This window comes from Panthera onca, chromosome F2 (genome assembly GCF_046562875.1).
Source record: "Panthera onca isolate mPanOnc1 chromosome F2, mPanOnc1 haplotype 2, whole genome shotgun sequence".
Classification (NCBI taxonomy): Eukaryota; Metazoa; Chordata; class Mammalia; order Carnivora; family Felidae; genus Panthera; species Panthera onca.
This window is the reverse complement of record NC_138356.1, coordinates 27,504,460-27,526,439: the sequence shown is the minus strand read 5'-3', so window position 1 is coordinate 27,526,439 and position 21,980 is coordinate 27,504,460.

Below are 21,980 nucleotides of genomic sequence, written 5' to 3'. Positions count from 1 at the left end.
TTTCTTAACCCATATTAGGCTGCCACTTGGTAAAGTTTTACAAAGGGAAAGTCATCTACTAAAATAGCCCATTTGAACAATAGTGTCTAAAATAGACCAAAGATGGGATCTAAATCATCACTTTCTAGCTACTGTGACTTCTGTTCTGTGCTTTCTCAGTTGTCTTTCTCCCACATATTTTTATGAAGGTGGTTCTCTCAGGTCATTGAGATTCCTACTAAAAAAATAACTTTTAGTAAGGTATTCTGTTACCACTCACCACATCCAAATTATAAAGTCTTCACTCTGATCTTCTCCAATGTCACTGAGTAGTTTTGTTTTGATAGTATTTATTTTTGCTTGAAGTTATTTTGATCTTCTATGTGTATATTTCTTTGCCTCTAATTCCCAAAGCAGAAATATATACTCTGTAAAAGTAGGGATTTTGTGTCTCTGTAGGGCCAAGAACATTGCCACACATTAAAGACACATTCATAAATTATTTGTTCTTGAATAAATTAATGTACTATCGAAACAGGATTGATCTATTGGTTCACAATTAATCTGACCCTTTGTCACATGCAAATTATTCAACTAGAAATAGAGAGCCAATAAAATAACAACATTTTACATATAAAAAGCTTAATATTTTTTAATATGCCTTTCTGATTTAAAATATTTAGAAGTGAGGGAGAAAAGTTATATGAACACATGAACGTTTTTGCCGCTGTATATTTCTAGATCAGTGGTTCTTACTTTTTGTTTTTTCTTCCCCAATGGAGTCTTAAATTTTTCTCAAATTTATTCTCAATAAATAGATATTTAAAACATACACTGTTAGAGTTCAGTGTATAATGGGGAAATAATGGGGAAAAAACATAAAATACAAAATAGTGATTCCTCTTGAACCCTTCAGAGAGCAGAAACTTCAAGGCAACCAATTAGTATACATTTCAGAAAGCGGCAAGCACCTACAAGGAGAAATGAGACACAGAGCTAGTCTTACTTTTGATCAAACATGGGAGGAAGAGGATCTTGCCAATGCCAAATGAAGTGGATAAGACAGAGCAGCTACATTTTTCAAGAGCTGCTGAAGACCAGATGTTGTTTAGTTTCAGTCCGAAATAGTTGGAGAAAGTTGGGAAACAGACAGCGACAGGAAAAAGCAAAAACAAAAAAAAGCAAAAAAAAAAAAAAAAAAAAGGATAAAGAGAGAAAGAGGGAGGGGCGCCTGAGTGGCTCAGTTGGTTAAGTGTCAACTCTTGATCTTGGCTCAGGTCATGATCTCCTGGTTTGTGGGATAGAGCCTCGTGTGGGTCTCTGCGCTGACAGCGCAAAACCTGCTTGGAATTCTCTCTCTTCCTTTCTTTCTGCCCCTCCCCACTCTTTCTCTCTCTCTCCCTCAGAATTAATAACCTTCAAAAATTTAAAAAAGAAATTAAAGAGAGAGAGAGGGAGAAAGAGAGGGAGGAAAAGAGAACACATACATTTAAGTTACCAATGTAAGGAATAAAGTACAGATGTTGTGAACATCAAAACATGACAAGAAGTTATTATGAACAATTTTTGAGAAATTAATTTTGACATTGTGCGTGAAATGGACAAAATTGTAAAAAAAAAGATACACCTTAAGAAAGCTGACAGAAAATGAAATAGAAAATCTTATAAGCAGATATTTACTAAACTAATTGAATGCACTAATAAAACTTTTTCCTACAATGAATATTCCAAGCCCAGGTGGCTTTATTTGTGTATTATTCTAAATATTTATAAATTTTTTACAAACACTTCAAAAGAATAATAATAATTAGAAGCATATTCAAACTCTTTATATAAGGCCAGGAAATTCTAAAACCTGATGAAAATATAATAAAGGAAAATTACATACTCATTAATAATATAAAACCTTAAAAGAAAGAAAAACAGGGGCGCCTGGGTGGCGCAGTCGGTTAAGCGTCCGACTTCAGCCAGGTCACGATCTCACGGTCCATGAGTTCGAGCCCCGCGTCAGGCTCTGGGCTGATGGCTCAGAGCCTGGAGCCTGTTTCTGATTCTGTGTCTCCCTCTCTCTCTGCCCCTCCCCCGTTCATGCTATGTCTCTCTCTGTCCCAAAAATAAATAAAAAACGTTGAAAAAAAAATTTAAAAAAAAAAAAAAAAAAAAAAAAGAAAGAAAAACATTGATTTTCTACAAAAGGTAAAAATTGCATTTGAATACAAAAAAATACATGGGAAGCATCAAGAATTTATCTCCCCACCTAGACAAAAAAGTCAGTGGCAAACTTTGTCTAATGTAACTACTTTGGAACTCTGGAATCTATTGAAAGCTTGTAAACTCCAGGGGAAGGTTCAGATTGTAAATTGCAGTTAATTTTCATCAATTTAAGCTCTTTGCTCAGCAACAAGTTACCCATTTCCCACCTCAGAGCCTGTTAGAGGCATTCATGCATGTGTTCTGAGAACAACTGGCATGCATCTTGTGGGAACCAACAATAAAACAAACAATGCACTTAAAAAATGGACACATGACTTAAATAGATACTTCGCCAAAGAAGATACCTGAATGGCCAATAAACACACAAACAGATGCTCAACTTCACTAATTATTTGGGAATACAAAGTAAAACTATGAGATACCACATAATACTTATTAGGATGGCTAGTGTAAAACCAAATCAAACCAAAACCAAAAAGAAAGTAACAAGTGATGATGAGGATATGGAGAAATTGAAATCCTTGTGCACTGTTGGTGGGGATGTACAGTTTTGTGGAAAGCAATATGGCAGTTCCTCAAAAAATGAAACATAGAATTATTATATAATTACAATTACACCCAGTTGCTGTAATTACAGCAATTACACCCTTGGGTATGTACCCATAAGAATTGAAAGCAGGTTCTCTAAGAGATATTTGTACAATCATGTTAATGGCAGCTTTACTCACAATAGCTAAAATGTGGAAGCCACCCAAGTGTTTATTGATAGATGAATGGACAAGTAAAATATGGCATATACATGCAATGGAATATTACTCAGACTTATAAGGGAAGGAAATTTTGACACATGGTACATGGATGAATATTGAGGACATTATGCTAAATGGACATATGCTAAATAAACCTATGACAAGAGGACAAAGACTGTATGGTTTCATTTATATGAGGTACCTAGAGTAGTTAAAATAATAAACAATAACATGAATGTACTTAATACCACTGAACTGTATACTTAAAAATGGTTAAGATGGTAAATTTTGTTATGTGTATTTTATCACCATGAAAAAAATTAAAATATGTAAATGGACAAGAATACCTAATGCAGTCTGGAAAAGAAAAAGCTGGGGACTTACACTACCTGATATCAAATTTTAAAATGTATCTATAGTAATTAACAGAGTGTGATATTGGCACAGAGACAAATAGAACAATGGAAAAGAATACAGAGACCAAAAACAGACCTCATACATACCAGAACATATTTTATGAAAAAAGTGATTCTACAATGCAGTAAGAAAAAGTGGTTATTTCAAAAAATGAGGCTATAGCATTGGCTTTCTATAAGGAAAAAATGTATAAAACTCCTTTGTCACACCACACATAAAAGTGAATTGCATATAGATTGCATACTTAAATATGAGCTTTAAGCATTGAAGCATTTAGTAGACAGCCAGAAACAAATATTCATGACTTTCAAGTAGACGAAGATTTCTAAAAATGGACATATGTGTTAAATATGAAGAAAAAAATCAATAAATGGATTTACATTAGAGTTAACAACTCATATGCATCAAATGCCCATTAAGAGAGAATGAACAGTGATAGAAGTCATTCCAACAATATGTATCTTAGAAAAAGTATAAAAAATACTCCTGCAAATTTATATGGAAAAGACAAACAGAAAAATTGAAAGAAAAATTACAGCAACATTTTGAAAGTGTTATTCAGGGTCTCCTGGGAGTCTACAAGGTCAAGACAATTTTTCCTAATAACACTAAGTTGTCATTGTTTTTTTCATCCTCATTGTTTCATAAGGAGACCTTTCCAAATTGTGCCCCTCCTGTGATATCACAACTAATGGGAGGCAGGAATAGATAAGATAAGATAAGAAGAGTTGTCTTCTACTGAGTCAGATATTAAAGATATTTGTAAAAATGTAAAATAATGTTACTTTTCTCATTGATATTTGTCTTCCTGAAAATAGAGCTATTATTCATAAAAATATGCAACTTAGACTCATATGTAATGGGCTTATTGTTATTTAAAAATAAATTAATTAAAAAAATTCTCAGTTTTAAATTTCTAATATGGGAAATATCAATAAATATAATCCACAAAAACTAAAGATCTTTGCTGTTTTCAATAGCAGTGTAAGGTGTCCTTACAGTAAAAAATAAAAATAAACTGGGGCTTCTGGGGAAGATGGTGGAGTAGATGAACCCTAAGCTCATCTTGCCCAATGGACACAACCAGAAAATGGCCACATCAGTGTAAGTAACCTGGAAAACAACCCAAAGATTGGGAAAACAGACTTTCCACAGATAACTATAGACAGGAGGCTGAATTGAAGAGAGTAGGAAGGGGAGAGACATGGTTAGGAGCTAAACAGACCCACGGGACTGTCCACAGGAGGGAGGAAGACTTGGTCATGGAAAGGAGAAAGAAACAGACTCTCACACCAGGAAACTTGGACAGGGATGATGAATCTCCATAGCATTTGCCTTTGAAAGTGAGAGGGGCTAAATGTTGCAAGTTCTTAAAATAAACAGGGCTTAAAACCTGGAACTTTAAAAATCAGGAAGCTTGTGGGAAAGCTGAGAGGGCAAGAGGAAACTGAGCCCACACCCTGAAAGAGACTGAACAACAAAGAGCCCTGTGATGATACAGCATGGAAACAGCAGTTTGAAAAATGCTGGGGTATACAGGAGTGAGATTTATTAATGAATCTCAGAGAATGTGGTGGAGGGACAGGGATCATTGTGAAACTTCTCCAGGAACAAAGGAGCTGTTGGGTGTTATTTCCCTTCCCTGTCTCCCAGCATAAATGTAGGAACACCTTTGGGAACCTACACAATACCAATACTGGCCACCTAACTTCCTAACACTGTGCCTTACCTCCACATTCTCCTGTGAACATGCCTCCTCCAGCCAGGCTTAGTCTTCAGGTCCCCTGCCCTGGCAAACCTTGCTAACACCAAGGCCCCTGTGTGCTTCTGTGGTTCCTCTTCAGCCCAGCCTGCCTAGGTTCCTGGCAGCTTCAGGTCCCCTCCAACCTGCATGAACCTTCCTGGCACCTATTGCCCCACCTCCACCTTCTTCTGCAGTTTGGTACTACTGCATGTCTCGCAAACACCTGGTCTGACTCAACTTAAGTCCAAGGCAGCCCCAGACTGACCTGCTAACAACAAAGGGACCAAAGCCTACCCACAATAGGCAAAGAAAGCCATTGCAGACAATTAGACTAAAGGCAAAGGGGCTCAGCCACAGTAGCAGGTCACATGCAAAACACATAGGAGAAACTCCTGAAGAGCCAGGTTCTGGTGAACAGGGAGCAGTGCACTGCAGGACACTACAGGACCTCTTATTCAAAGGGCATTACTTTCAGGAGCAGGAGATATAGGTAACTTTTCTAACACATAGAAACAGACCCAGAGAGATAGACAAAATGAGAAGATGGAGGAATATGTCCAAAATGAAAGAACAGGACAAAAATCACAGCAAGTGACCTAAGTTAAAGGGAGATAAGAATATGCCTGATACAGAATTTAAAGTAATGATCATAAAGCTACTCACTGGACTTGAGAAAAGAGTGGAAGACCTTAGTGAGACCTTAACAAAGAGATAGAAAACATAAAGAGCCAATCAGAGATGAAGAACTCAATGAATGAAATTAAAAATGAACAAGATGGGATAAATAGTAGATTAGAGGGAACAGAAGGACAGAACAGCTACCTGGAGGATGGAGTAATGGAAAGCAGTCAAGCTGAACAAGACAGAGAAAAATAATAGTAAATGAAAATAAGTTTAGGGAAGTTAGTGATACCATTAAGTGTAATCACATTCACATTATAGGGATCCTAGGAGGAGAAGACAGAGAAAAGGGTACAGAAAATTTATTTGAAGAAATAATAGCTGAACACTTTCCTAATCTGGATAAGGAAACAAAAATCCAGATCCAGGAAGCACAAGGAGGCCCCAACAAAGTCAATCCAAGGATGTACACGCACAAGATACATAGTAATTAAAATGGCAAAAAGTAGTGAAAAAGTGAAAATTTAAAAAGCAGCAAGAGGAAAGAAAATAGTAGCATACAAGGGAAACCCCATTAGGCTATTAGCTGATTTTTCAGCAGAAACGAATGACACATTCAAAGTGCTGAAAGAAAAATAAATATATAGCCAAGAATACTCTATCCAGCAAGGCTATCTTTTAGAATAGAAGGAAGGATAAAGACTTTCCAAAACAAACAAAAGTTAAAAGAATTCATGATCACTAAACCAGCCCTACAAGAAATATTAAAAGAGATTCTTTGAGTCGAAAGGAAAGACCACAAGTAGGACTAAGAAAAGTAGATAGTAAAAAAAAAAAAAAAAAACAACAATAAAAAATCATTATATCTATAAAAATCAGTAAAGGGATTCACAAAATAAAAAGAATATAAAGTATGACATAATATCTAAAATGTGGTAGTCGTGAGGGAGAAGTATAAAGAATGGATTCAAATTAAGTGACCATCAACTTGGCATAGATTGCTATATGCAAAAGATGTTATATACAAACCTAATGGTAACCACAAATCAAAAACCAGTAATAAATATGCAAAAAATAAAGAGAAAGGAATTCAAGTATACCATTAAAGAAAGTCAGCAAACCATGAGAGAAAAGAACAAGATAAGAAAGAAATAGAGAAGGACTGCAAAAACAACCATAAAATAAGAAACAAAATAATAAATACATAACTACCAATAATATTAAATGTAAATAGACTAAATGCTCTAATCAAGATATAAGGTGATAGAATGGAAAATAAAAAACAGGACTCATACATATGCTGCCTTCAAGGGACTAATTTCAGACCTAAAAACACAGACAGATTGAAAATAAAAGGGTAGAAAAGCATTTATTATGTAAATGGAAGTAAAAAGAAAGCTGAGGTAGCAATACTTACATTAGGAAAAAAAAACAGACTTTAAAACAAAGACTGTAACAAGAGACAAAGAAGGATATTATATAATAATAAAGGAGATAATCCAACAAGAAGATACAACAATTGTAAATCTTTATGCACTCAACATGGAAGTTCCCAAATATGTAAAGCAGCTAATAACAAACATAAAGGAAGGAATCAATAGTAGTAGAATAATAGTAGGATACTTAACACCCCATTTACATCAATGGACAGATCATCCAAACTGGAAGTCAACAGGGAAACATTGGCTTTGAATAACACATTGAACCAGATGGATCTAACAGAAATATTGAGAACAGTCCATCCTAAAATAGCAGAATATACATTCTACTCAAGTGCACATGGCACATTCTCCAGAATAGATCACATTAGGCAACACACAATTCTTAACAAATTAAAGAAGGTCAAAGTCATACCACGCATCTTTTCAAACCATAACATCATGAAACTAGAATTCACACACAAGAAAAAATCTGGTAAGAGCACAAATACATGAAGGTTAAATAACATATCACTAAACAAGAATGAGTCAACCAAGAAATCAAAAAGTAATCAAAAGAGACATGAGGGTAAATGAAAATAAAAACACAGTGTTCCAAAATCTTTAGGATGTAGCAAAAGCTGTTATAAGAGGAAAGTTTGTAGTAAGAGGGCCTGCCTGAAGAAGGAAGAAAAATCTCAAGTAAACAACCTAATGTTACATATAAAGGAGCTAGAAAAAGAAAAACATAAAAAACTGAAAAACATTAGAAGCAAGGAAATAATAAAGATTAGAGTAGAAATAAATAAAATAGAGGGACATCTGAGTGGCTCAGTCAGTTAAGCATTATACTCTTGATTTTGGCTCAGGTCATGATCTCACTGTGGGTTTAAGCCCCACATTGGGCTCTGTGCTGACAGTGCAAAGCCTGCTTGGGATTCTCTCTCTCCCTCTGTTTCTGCCCCTCCCCTGCTCTCTCTCTCTCTCTCTCTCTCTCTTTCTCTCAAAAATTAAAATAAAATGAAATAAAATAGAACTAAAATAATAATAGAGCATATAAATGAAACTAGGAGCCACTTCTTTGAAAAAGATCAACAAAAACTTAGACTCACCAAAGCAGAAAAAAGAAAGAAAGAAAGAAAGAAAGAGAAAAAGAAAGAAAGAAAGAGAAAGAAAAGAAAGAAAAAGAAAGAAACATTAAACAAAAAAAGAAGGAAAGACAGCAAAGAAAGAAAAGAGAGAGGACTCAAAATCAGAAATCAAAGAGGAGAAATAACCAACTGACACCACAGAAATATGAAGGATTATAAGAGAATATTATGAAAAATTATATGCCAACAAATTGGACAACCTAAAAGAAATGGCTCAATTCCTAGAAACATAACTTCTCAAAACTGAAGCAGGAAGAAATAGAAAGTTTGAAGAGACCAATTACCAGAAATGAAATTGAATCAATAATAAAAAAAACTCCCAACAAACAAAAGTCCAGGATCAGAAGCCTTCATAGGTGAATTCTACTTAACATTTAGAGACATTAATACCTATTTTCAAAGTATTCAAAAGAAAAATAGAAAAGGAAGGAAAGATTCCAAATTCATTTTATGAGGCCAGAATTGCCTGACCAATACCAGATAAAGACACTACAGGAAAATACACTACAGGAAAAGACATTACAGGCCAATATTTCTGACAAACATAGATGCAAAAATCCTCAACAAAATATTAGCAAACTGAATCCAACAATACATTTAAAAAATCATTCACCATGATCAAATGGGATTTATTTCCAGGATGGAAGTGTGGTTCAATATTCAGAAATCAATCAACATGATATATCACGTTAACAACAAAAGAAAGGGAAAAACATAAGATCATTTCAATAGATACAGAAAAAGCATTTGATGAAGTACATTGTCCTTTCATGATAAAACCCTCAACAAAGTAGATTTAGAGAGAACATGTCTCAACATAATAAATGCCATATATGAAAAGCTCACAGCTACCATCATACTCAATGGTGGTAAACTAAGAGCTTTTCCCCTGAGGTCAGAAACAAGACAAGGATGTCCACTCTTACCACTTTCATTTAACAAAGTACTGAAAGTCTTAGCCATAGCAGTCAGACAAGAATAAGAAATAAAACGCATTCAAATTTTTAAGGAAGAAGTAAAACTTTCACTATCTGCAGATGACATAATATTATAAATAGGAAACCCAAAACAGTACACCAAAAAAAAAAAAAAAAAACTACTAGCATTGATAAATAAGTTCAGTAAGGTTACAGAATACAGAATCAATATACAGAAATCTATTGCATACCTATAAACAAATAAAATAGCAGTAAGAAAAATTAAGAAAACAGTCCCATTTACAATTGAAACAAAAATAAATAGGAATAAGCTTAACTAAGGAGGTGAAAGACCTGTACTCTGAAGACTATAATATATTGATGAAAGAATATTAAAATAACACAAACAGCAAGTTATTCCATGCTCGTGGATGGGGAGAACAAATATTGTTAAAATGTTAGTACTACCCAAACCAATCTGCAGATTTAATGCAATCGTTTCAATACCAATAGTATTTTTCACGGAACTAGAACAAATGATCCTAAACCCATGATTATATGATCAATTAATCTTCAACAAAGTTGGTAAGAATATGAAATGGGAAAAACAGTCTCTTCAACCAATGGTGTTAGGAAAACTGGACAGCTACATAGAAAAGAACAAAACTGGACCACTTTCTTATACCATACACAACAAGAAACTCAAAATGGATTAAAGCCCTAAATGTGAGATCTGAAATCATAAAAATCCAGAAATGAGCACAGGCAGTAAGTTCTCTGATATTGCCCATAGCACATTCTTTAAAAAATGTCTCCTGAGGCAAGGGAAACAAAAGCAAAAAGCAACTATTGGGACTACATCAAAATAAAATGCATCTTGGCAACAACAGAAACAATCAACAAAACTAAGAGACTACTGACTGAATGGGAGAAGATATTTGCAAATGACACATCTGATAAAGGGTTAGTATCCAAAATATATAAAGAACTTACACAACTCAACACCAAAAAAAAAAAGTCCAATTAAAAATGGACAGAAGATGTGAACAGACATTTCTTTTTTAAACTTAGATTTTTTAAATGTTTATTTATTTTTGAGAGAGAGAGACAGAGTGTGAGTGGGGGGTGCAGAGAGAGAGAGGGAGACGCAGAATCCGAAGCAGTCTTCAGGCTCTGCACTGTCAGTGCAGAGTCAGACACAGGGCTTGGCCCATGAGCCACGATATCACGACCTGAGCTGAAGTTAGACACTTAACCAACTAAGCCACCCAAGCACCCCTGAACAGATATTTTTTCCAAAGAAGACATACAGATGGCCAACAGACACATGAAATGATGCTCATCATTAGGGAAATAAATAAAAACCACAATGAAATATCACATCAAACTGGTCAGAATGGCTAAAACCCAAAACAAGAAACAAGCGATGCAGATGTGGAGAAAAAGGAATTCTTGTGTACTGTTGGTAGGAATGCAAACTGGTGCAGCCCCTGTGGAAAACAGTATAGAGATTCCTCAAAAATTAATAGTAGAACTACCGTATGATCCAGTAATTATGCTACCTGGTATTTACCCAAAAAGTACAAAAACACTAACTTGAAAAGATATAAGCACCCCTGTATTTATTGCAGCATTATTTACAATAGTAAATTACAGACCCAAGTGTCCATTGATAGATGGATAAAGAAGATAGGGGATATATATAATGGAATATTAGTCAGCCATAAAAAAGAATGAAATCTTATCATTTGCAACAATATGGATGGAATTAGAGAGTTTAATGCTAAGTGAAATGAGTCAGTCGCAGAAAGACAAATACCACTGTAATTTTGTTGAGAAATTGGATATGCATAATAATAATGTTGGTCATAATAGTTTTCCTACAGACTGGCCTAAAGATGCTGAAATTATTTTATATACCCACTGCTTCAGAATGTATTATGTGCTTAGAAATTGTCATATATATATATATATATATATATATATATATATATATATATATAACATATATATATATTCTGCATGTATGATATATTCTAGTAGTAATATAAAATATAATAGTAATATAAAATATAATTAGAAATATAAATATATAATATATAATACATAATATAATATATAGAATATATAGAATATAAAAAATAATTTCCCTTACAGTTATTTGTAGACACAAAAATACAATTAGATTGTTATTTTTTGACCATTTTAAGAGTTATCTAATTCTATGTTAGCTAATCTTGTTCTAATGATTACTACTTCTTTGACTTTATAATCATCGAATACAGTATAATTTAATATAGATTCTTGCCAAGATGTATAATAAAAATTCCTTTTTTTATAGTTATGTTTTAAACATGATTATATTATCATAAACCACAACTTGTGTTTATACATTAATGCTGAACATTCTAGTAATTTCATGACATAATTTTCCAGTGTATCATAGGTTTCAGGGAAAATTAACCATATTTATCAGAATTTTCTGCTTCCAGTACACTGTTTAGTTTAAGTAGCATAGCAACATATTTCTTTTTAACATCAATATACTAGAATTAAATTTTAATATTACATAGTTTCAGAAATAGAGCAAGAATAAACATAGAAGAAATTATGCAAATATGCTGTTGGACTTTGAGTTTTATACTCTATTTTTTTAATTTTTAGATTAAAAAAAATTTTTTTTTAACGTTTATTTATTTTTGAGACAGAGAGAGACAGAGCATGAACGGGGGAGGGTCAGAGAGAGAGGGAGACACAGAATCTGAAACAGGCTCCAGGCTCTGAGCCATCAGCACAGAGCCTGACGCGGGGCTTGAACTCATGAACCGCGAGACCATGACCTGAGCCGAAGTCGGACGCTTAACCAACTGAGCCACCCAGGCGCCCCTAATTTTTAGATTTAATTATGAAAATATCCAAAGCATATAAAAGTAAGAAAAATTATGTAATGAATCTTGCGTGTCTTTCTAAATGTAGCACTTATGAATATTCTGCTACCTTGCCTTCATTTATCTTCTTTGTCTTTGTTTTCTTTGTTGAGTTTTGAAAATCAGAGTTTCTATAAATTTAATATTCATAAAATCACCTCGGGACCTTATTAGAATGTAAATTCTGATTCAGTGAGTCTGTGGTGGTGATTGAGTTTCTTCATTTCTAATGTGTCCCAGGGGAGGAGAGTGCTGCTGCTCTGGGGTGCCACACTGTAATGCATTTGTAAAGCATACTTCAAATATTATGCTTTTTCAGCAGTACCTACTTCATTATGTATTTGCAAAAATAAGAGTCTTTTTTTTTTTACAAACTCATGTATTAGCCTACTTAAAAATTAACAATAATTCCTTAACATCATCTAATTTTCAGCCCATTATGTTTCCCCAAATATCTTGACAGTTTATTTTTATGCTTGATTTGTACAAACCCAACCTGACAGCTCAATGCACAATTTTTCTTGCCTCTTGAATTTTGTTTAACATGAAATAGTCCCTCATTCTTTTTTTTAATCCGTTGACTAATGAAAGTTATCCTGCAGAATATAGCACAACTTGTGTTGTCTGTTACCTTTTTTGTGTGTGTGTCATTTAGCTTGTGCCTCTTTCCCAATCATATTTAGGGCAAAACAGGAATTTCATTTTGTTGCTGCCACCTTTTCTAAGCGGATGTACTTTTTCCAGTTTATCTTTTTTGTTGATGGTATAGTTTTTGTGGGGTCCTCATTTCAGTTCTTTATTCATGTTATTTGAGGCCTTGTCTTTTGTCTCTTCCTGAGGCTCTAGCATCCTAAAGGCTGCAAGTGCTCACAGAGCAGAAATAGTTTCATTCTTCACAGATGACATTGTTCCCAGAGCTTTCTTTGTCTAAAGATCCAAGTGTTTTCTTTATTTCTTAAAATTTTTATTATAGACCATTTCAAACCTATACAAAAGTAAAGAGAAAAAAATAATTCATAATATGATGAATACCTGTATACCCATCATCAAGGTACAAAAATGATCAGTTTTCCAACTGATCTCATTTGACCTATAGTCCTACCCACCCTTCCAAAATAATGTTGTCAAATCCCAGATAACCTATCATTTTATAAGTATTTCATTACACAACTAAAAAATAACTTAAAAAAATTTCAAAACATACACAAAATATCATTTTATAGCTTAAAATTCATGATTTTTATTATCTTTAAATATCCATGTTGTATTCATATTATACCATTTGTCTTATAATTCTTAAATAGAGTTTTATTCAAAGTATAAATTGAGTTCTATATTTTGTAATTGGTTTATTTGTTGGTATCTCTGTTTAAATCTTAGTCGTGTCTTCCTACCTCTTGCTTTTATGTTGCTGATGTGAATGGGCAAAACAGAATATTTGTCTTGTTACCCATACTTTAGATTTTGCCAATTGCAACCCCATGATGTCACTTAACACATTTTTCTGCCACTATATTTCTTGTAAGTTGGTAATTAGATATAGAAGCATAATTAGATTCAGGTTTGATGTATTTGGTGAAAGCTAAATTTATAAGTGGTATTTTCATGACGTCTATTATCAATTTTTAAGTTAATCTGAAGTATAGATTTTTTTTACAAAAATCTAGAAAATATTGAATGCTCTTCCTTTTTCCTCCATGCTCTCTTCCTCCTCCTTATTTTTTTTAAACTAGTTTTCAAGGTAATGAGTTGGTTATCTATTTTCATCCAAAGGTGACCAATTAAGCTTTCATTGCTGTTGTTTCTTAATATCAATAATAAACTCATGAATTTAAACATATTTGATGTTTTGATCCACTGCATTTATTTCTGAGGATTCTTTTTTTTTTTTTAATTTCCAATGTTTATTTATTTTTGATAGAGAGAGAGAGTGCAAGCAAGGGAGGGACAGAAGGAGAGGGAGACAGAATCCAAAGCAGGCTCCAAGCTCTGAGCTATCAGCACAGAGCCTGACCTGGGGCTTGAACTCACAAACAGTGAAATCATGACTTGATCTGGAAAACTGACTGAGCCACTCAGGCACCCCTGAGGATTCTTAAAATATCTGAACATTGTACATTAACAGCCTATTCAAATTTGCTTCTAGAATATTTTTGACAAGAGCATAGTAGTTTCAGATGGAGTTCATGCTTTGTTGTAATAGTGAGAATAGAATGCTCCACCTTTTTTAAAAAGTTTATTTATTTATTTTTGAGAAAGAGAGAGAGAGAGAGGAGTGAGAGAACATGAGTGGGGGATGGGCAGAGAGAGGGAGAGAGAATCCCAAGCAGGCTCCTCACTGTCACCACAGAGCCTGATGCGGGGTCAAACTCACGAACTATGAGATCATGACCTGAGCTGAAACCAAGAGTCAGACACTTAACCAGTTGCACCACCCAGGTGCCCCAATGCTGCATCTTTAAAAAAAAAAACAGTTGTGTATAATAATTTCTGCTTTTTAAATTTTCTTCCTATACTTTTGCATGTCAAGGGGTGAGCTGTGGAAAATATGTTTAAGTGATTGTATTTGATAAAAGACACAAAAGAAAAACTATTCTAGCACTTTTAATTAGTCAGTTTACATGGAATTCTGGCAATTGTTTTTGGGATCTAGGCTATAATTTCTCTATCCAAGTACATTGTTATATTTTGCTGATGAGCTATATACCAAATTCTTCTATTCCATAAGGGTCAAGTTTTTTGGTAAATATGCTTCAATTATTCTATCTGTATTTTTCCATTACGAAACTAATTTTGGTGACAAGGTCATTGACTATGGGATAAGCTGTTTTATCTCAATAGTACATCAGAAAGGCTGATTTTTCTAATTATTAAACCTAACTATTTGTGTACCAGTGGCTTTCAATGAGCTTAATGCTACTTCATAAAAGATCATAGCATCTCATACTTTGTGGTATATATAGGTTCCCTATTTTCTTAAAACAAATATATTTATTTGAATCACACTTTCCCTTCAGGCAATCATATAATCAGATCTTCCAAATATACCATAGAGAGAAAGTTGGTCTTTTTAAGGATGTTTAGGCTAATTTTAATGATTGTACATATTTAGCAAAATACTGTGCCTTGGAAACCAATTGCCAAATGGATGTTAAAATTTAAAGAGATTATTTTAACTGAGAACATTGTTAATTCTATAAAGTGTAAATACAGTGTAGATATCAGTGATTTTGTAATGAGAATTATTAAAATCACTTGAAAATCTTGCATCTGCTATGAATTAGTCAATTCCACTTTGTTTTATTTGTATTTCCACTGGAGAGACTTCAATTTCAGAAATCTCAAGTAAATAACAAAATTTAAAGCTTGCAGTTATAAGATTATCAAGCATGTTACTCTCCAAGATAGCTGTAATATAAGAAAAAGCAAGATAACACAATAGCAAATATTTATCTAACTAAATCATTTAGTGCTCATTACATTTGCCTCTACACCACTTTAAATTCCTTTAATAAAATAGAATAATGATTAAGGCTGAATACTTCCCTGTACCACTTGCCACATTAGCCTTCTGTTTTTGTCCTTAACATGTATTTTCAGTGCAAATAAAATCTAAGTTTTTATTTATAATTAAGTGATTCTTGGTTTTTCAAAGGGAAGATCAACACTCTTGAGAACAAAGACACCAGGAAACAGCCTAAAATATCCTCATTTTAATTGTCATTATCCAAGAAAAGATTTTTTTATAAAAAAAATATGGTTTATCATTGTAGAACAATTTCCATTGACATGGATAGTAATTAGTCACAAATTATCTTCAGCATAGTTCACATCCACACATAACAGAACAGAAAATGTGAGTCTTAGACAAACAATCCAGGTAGAAGATCATTAAGATTCCCACTGTGACATGCCATGTAAAACCATGTTGATTTAAATTAGTCATCTGTAGTGTTCTATATTTTATACCATGTAAGGTACCAACTCATTTCACAGTCACAGCTGCTACACATTTATGACTGAAACAGAATGCTGCGCACTCCTATTTATGAATTGCACTGCAAATATTCTAATGTGTTTCATTAATAAATGTTATTTGCAGTGCTGTGGAGAATTTTCATTCTATTAAACATGTTTTTCACAATTCAATTTTAAATTTATAGCTTCTTAATGTAACTATGCAATGTTCTGGCAGTGTTAAAATTGAAGGAGTATTTTTTTTAGTTCAAACATTTTTTATTAATCTATTTTTAAATGACAGAGGGAATTATTTTGGGTTTAGGTAACTAAATAGCTGGGTTTAGTAATTAGAAAGGAAATACATAAGGAAAATGGAGGCATTGTAGACCAGTGAAACATAATGGTGGAGGGAGAAAACAATGTATGTAGATGATATGGACACAGACATAGTTTGTGGTTGTGATTGTTGTTATTCATGGTGTACTAAAGATTTTAGTATAAGTTAGTAATGATAAGTTCAAAAGTTGAGTTCAGAAAGGTAAGATGTGACTGAAGAAAAGTCTTGTTTAGCAAGCTATGAATTCCACATTTTAAGGATGCAGAGAAATTAATGGATTTATTAATTTGGAGCCCCAATAAAGGATGCAGAGAAATTAATGGATTTATTAACTTGGAGCCCCAAGTAGGGCTTTGTGCTGACAGCTCAGAGCCTGGAGCCTGCTTCCAATTCTGTCTCCATCTCTCTCTACCCTTCCGCCCCTTGCACACTGTCTCTTTCTCTCTCGCAGATGAAAATAAACATGAATTTTTTTTTAAAAAATCAGTATAAAGGTAACTTTTATTTGTCTCCTTCAAAACTAACAAAATATAAGAATTAAAAAGACAAGAACTTAATCAAGTCAATGTATATAATACATAATGTGTTACAGTATATCACATATTAATAGTAAATATATGAGAAATTATGAAATATATATGTATATATATATTTATGTATATATACATATATATGTATATATACAATATATATATGTATAACCTATATGTATCCTCAAACCATACAATGATAAATAGTATAAATTATTCCTTCCGGGGCACCTGGGTGGCTCAATTGGTTAAACGTCTGACTTCTGCTCAGGTCATGATCTCACAATTCATGAGATCAAGCCCCACATTGGGTTTCCGCTGAAAGAGCAGAGCCTGCTTCAGACCCTCTCTCTCCCTTTCTCTTCCACCCCTCCTCTGCTCTCTCTCTCTCCCTCTCTCTCTCTCAAAAGTAAATAAACATTTAAGAAAATTATTCCTTCGGATCACTGGGTATTTGTTTGAACTTGAATTATGGGAAGAAATTCTTTCCTCAAATGTAGATTTGAATATAGGTTTTCCTAAAATAAGTTTCATAACTCCACAATAGTCTATCTAATGATGATTTCTTTAATGCAGTGAGATTTAGAAGTGTGATGGGTCATAAAAAAAAAAATTTAAGTTCCCTGTTAACAATTCATGTTGATGTTGTTAAATGATATGTTACTGAAATTCTGACATGCTATTTATCATATCAATAACTCAGTTTACCAGCTTTAAAATACCTTCTGGAGATTAAGTGGGAAGAATGTGGTGAAACAAAAATGCACCTGATCAAAACACACTGAAAGCCTTTAACACAGGGAAAGTTTAGAGCTCTCCAAAGAGGGAGGTCATGTGTTCCCAAGGCCGAGGGAATAATAAATTTAGTGAGATAGTTTTTGTGACAAGATGAACCTCCATTCCACACTATTATTTAAAAAGAATGGCCTAGGGGCGCCTGGGTGGCGCAGTCGGTTAAGCGTCCGACTTCAGCCAGGTCACGATCTCGCGGTCTGTGAGTTCGAGCCCCGCATCAGGCTCTGGGCTGATGGCTCGGAGCCTGGAGCCTGTTTCCGATTCTGTGTCTCCCTCTCTCTCTCTGCCCCTCCCCCGTTCATGCTCTGTCTCTCTCTGTCCCAAAAATAAATAAAAAACGTTGAAAAAAAAAATTTTAAAAAAATAAAAAGAATGGCCCAATTTGCAGATGAATAATAATCCTGAGAAATGTACATAGAATATGTAGATATTGCAATACAAAAGGATATAGAAGGTTAATAAAAAGCCAAGAAAGGATAAAAGAGGAATTTTCCAAGAAAACAAAATTTTACCAACAATATATACTTTCTAATGAAATAGTAATAGGGTATATTAAAAAACTATAGGGCTAATATACGTGATTATAATAACAAAGGATATAATTTAAGCTAGAAGGCACCAGAAGAAAGAATATATATATCTATATATCTATGTGTATGTCTATGTGTGTGTATATATATATATATATATATATATATATATATAGTACAATGTTGGAAAACATTAGAGAGAACAAAAACTAAAACGGACATCACCAAAATGATAGGGAATACAAAGGAAATTCAGTCTATGCCCAAATGAATACAAACATCTATTCACTTCAAAGTGATACTAGAGAAATCCTGCGTGACTTTAATGACATATTTTTCAAATATGCACACACAAAGTAGAGTGATCAACACCAATCTGAATATGCAACTTCAAAGATGAATAAGAATTTATATAGATATATTTCCACACACAAAAGACAAGTACATAAAGTGAAAAAAAATCACTCTGGCTTGATTTACTTACAATAATACTTAATTTTTACATTTTGAAATAGAAAATATGCTTTAATTTTTTATACATGATATACTCTTATAAAAAGAATAAAATAGTAATCTTTATTTAATAATTGGGTAATATATAATAACTGGTAGATTCAAATAAAAATTTATTTAAATGCTAGTAAAGAAAAACAGGAAATGAAAAAGAGAATGAAAATGACATAGAGAAATAAATAAAAGTACTAGAGAGACACTTGCCATTCCAAGTGCCATTCTACTTGGAAATGTGAAAAATTCTATTAACCAACCCTTCAGTGAAAGATAAAATAGAAGGAGATTAGAAAATTTCTGAAAAAAATTAATAATAACACAACTTATCAGAATCTTTAATTAAAAATAGATTTATTGGGGCGCCTGGATGGCGCAGTCGGTTGAGCGTCCGACTTCAGCCAGGTCACGATCTTGCGGTCCGTGAGTTCGAGCCCCGCGTCGGGCTCTGGGCTGATGGCTCGGAGCCTGGAGCCTGTTTCCGATTCTGTGTCTCCCTCTCTCTCTGCCCCTCCCCCGTTCATGCTCTGTCTCTCTCTGTCCCAAAAATAAATTAAAAAAAAAATAAAAAATAAAAAATAAAATAAAAATAGATTTATTATAAAATAAATAAATCATGGGGATAAAAAGTGTACAGCACAGAGAATATAGTCAATAATAATATAATAACTTGGTGTGGTGACAAATAGTAGCTATACTCATTGGAGAATATTGTAATGTATATAATTATCATATTGCCGTGTTGTACAACTTAAAGTAATATAATAAGTCAACTATACTTCAATTAAAAATTTACAAAAACCTAAATAGATTAAAGCAGTTATCTGAAGAAAATATATAGCCTCAAATATCTGCATCAATAAAAAAATGAAAGAATGAAAATAAATGATTCAAATTACTGTGATGGTTCATTGTATATGTCAACTTGACTATTCCATACTGTGCCTCAGTATTTGATCAACCATTATTCTGGGTGTCTGTGAAGGAATTTTGGGGATATAGTACTTGAATTGATAGAGTGAGTAAAGCAGATTGCGTCCTCTAATTTGAGTGTCCCTCATCCAATCAGTTGAAGACCTGAACAGAACAAAATGGTGACCCTGCTGCAAGTTAGAGAAAACTGCCTGACTGTTGATCTGGAACATTGATCTCTTCTTGCCTTTAGACTCAAAGTGACTGGCTCTTCTTGGGTCTGGAATCTGCTGGCTTTCTGACTGGAATTTACACCATTGGATTTCCTGGATTTTCCAGTTTGTGAACTGCAAATCTTGGGATTTCTCAGCTTCCATCAACACGTGAGCTAATTCCTTATAATAGATTTTTTTTTTTAATTTATAAGAAATGGTTCTGTTGGTTGGTTGATTCTGTTTCTCTGGAGAACACTGACTAACATGATTCTAAACAAACAGCTAGTGAATGAGGATCAAAACAAATAAAAATGGAGCATAAGAAGGAAATCATAAAAATAAAAGCAAAAATTAATAAGGTAGAAAACAGAAAGAAGGTAGTAAAATTCTATTTCTCTGAAGATTATCTATAAAAAAGAAAAACTAATTAAATTTTAAAAAGGAAGAAAGCAAATAAACAAAACAAATATGAAATAACTACCGAAAAAATTGAAAGTAATAATAGACAATTTGCATACATATATGTAAAATTAATTAGAAGCATGCATTAAATGGTTGATTTATTAGGAATAAAATAGTTTATCAAAATTCATCCCAATATAAATAAAAACCTTAAGCTTGTCAATTCCCATAGTGTAGTGAAAGTTCTGAAAGAACTTATCATGTCTACATTATTTGATTGGGGAGCTCCACTAGACCATTAGGGATCACATAGTGCCACTATTACATAAATCCTTTCCAAGCACAGAAAATAAAGGTAAACTTTCAAATAATTTTTCTAGAGCAAATGTAACACTGGTAGCTAAATTTGACAGCTCCACAAAGGAATGTTACATGTAAATATCTCTTATGTATATCAATGCCAAAATCTTTGACAAATTAATATGTGACTTCAACCAAGTTATGAAAATAATATGCCATAACCAGGTGAATTTTATGACAGACATGCAAGAATGAGAGAATATTTGGAACCTATTCATTTAATTCACTTTATTAATAAATGTAAAGAGAAAGAGCACTATGATTTTTTCCATAAATACTGAACAAAAGAGACATTTCATTTGTAATTATGGTTAAGTATTGCTTGAGCTTAAATTAGGGAGCTTAAACTTGGGTTATCCAAGTGGGACCAGTGTAATCATATGAGAATTTATAAGCAAAAGAGAAAAGCAGCAGAAGGCAAAGAGACATGTCAGAAGAGGTAGTGAGACAGAGTTGAAATATGAGACAGATTTTGCTCATTATTGCTGGGTTGAAGTTTTGACTGTTCCTGTGTGCATGTACCTGAGTCCTAAAGCCAGTACGTTAATTAATGGCTAATCAGTGGGTAAGCACTAGAGACAGTCTACAAAGTCTAGGAAAAAAAAAAAGGTTTCCCAATATCTTAACTACTACTTACTATTATGCTGAAGGTATTAGCCAATGAAATTAAATGGGATAAAATTATTAAAAGCAGAAAAATAAGAACTTCCTCTGTTTGTAGATGCTATGATAGTTTAACTGGAAAAAAAAAAAAACTGAGAATCAGTGACAATGCTTGCTTAATAAAATAATTCAACAATATGTCAAATATAAAATTTAATAAAAAAATTGCTAGCATTTGCAAACACAATACCATTTGGAAGTTATAAAGGATGAGAAACCCTTATTTTTATTAATAAAAATATAAAATATTTATGAATAAACTTAATGAGAAGTGTTCAAAACTTATCTGAAAAAAAAAACATAAAACACTTTCGAAAGACAAGACACAGAGACAGATTTGAAAAAATATAAAGGAATCCCTTATTTCATGATAAAAATATCTCAACATGAAGATATAAATGCTTCCAAAAATAACACATTAATTTAATTAACAAGACCCTAATAATATCATCAATGAGCTTTGTTTGACTTGGATCATTTGATTCTAAAGTTCATAATGAAATAATTTTGAAAAAACAATGATCTCTTGGAAAACTTTGAAAAGGAAAACTTTTAAGAGAGGCTGATTTTACCAAATAATAAAATACAATACAAAGCCTCTAAAATTAAGATAGTGTGATACTGACACATGA